Raw genomic sequence first — 892 nt, forward strand, 5'->3', positions numbered from 1 at the left:
TCCCATTTGTGTTCCCAGGCACAACCTGCAAACCAGTAATGATTTACGCAATGCAACAGAAAAGAATAAATCACAGGAGAAAGCTGCACGGGTGAGCACTTCCTGAGCTCTGAATTCGGCGTCTGGGATCTTTCTGAATCTAGAAATAAGCTACCTGGTTGTAGCTTACACCTGTCAGATCCCAAGAAAAGCAGCCAGTTCTGAGAGTTTCAGGTCTCNAAACAAGAACATTCAGAAGCACTCTGTAGGGAAGGAACTGTGTTCCCCTGAAGATCATCAGAAGCATTCGCGGTGCATGCAAACACTTGAAAGTACGCATGTGGGAGCTCTTGGGTGTGCACACAGGCAAGTGCTGCTCCATAGAGNAAAAGTGCAGTGAGAATGAACTCCCTAGGCTGTGTAAATGTTTCATGTGTACAGCTTTTAGGTGTGATCTCTATAGCATGGTCACATATGACCTGTGACAGCTGACTCTTGCCATCCACAATCAAGAGGAACTGCAAGTTTGAAGAATCACTTTTAATAACATAAAGTTTACAAATGTTTTTAAAGCCCTCAGCACTGGAACACACACACTCACATGTGCTCAGAGACCAAAGAGATTGAATGGCTTGACTCTGCGGAGAGAAAGACTTGGCTGGCGAGCTTCTAAGAGGCAGAGGAGAGGCCCCGCTGTCGGGGAGGTCATATTTGCTTACATGGATTTAGCCTATGGTGAGCANCCCCCGTCCCCCGTTCCTCCTGAATGTTGAACAGCTCTCCTCAGTCTCCGTGGGACAATAATTGGGGCCTCTGTTTTGCTCTGGGATAATCACATATATTATGATTACACTTCTCTCACCTGCCAAGAGAAAACTTGTCACAGTTGCCTGGGGCTCTCAATCCCACTCTG

At 46.7% G+C, this 892-nt stretch overlaps 1 long non-coding RNA gene across 1 annotated transcript in view; it reads left to right on the forward strand.

Moving 5' to 3' along the window:
* LOC110297126 overlaps positions 1 to 343 on the forward strand; it is a 7,633-nt gene extending 7,290 nt beyond the window's left edge. Inside the window, exon 3 of the long non-coding RNA XR_002378251.1 lies at positions 19 to 343. This is a non-coding gene — a long non-coding RNA (uncharacterized LOC110297126). The remainder of the gene's footprint in view (positions 1 to 18) is intronic.
* The last annotated feature ends 549 nt before the right edge of the window (positions 344 to 892 follow it).

Source organism: Mus caroli, chromosome 6, assembly GCF_900094665.2.
Source record: "Mus caroli chromosome 6, CAROLI_EIJ_v1.1, whole genome shotgun sequence".
NCBI lineage: Eukaryota > Metazoa > Chordata > Mammalia > Rodentia > Muridae > Mus > Mus caroli.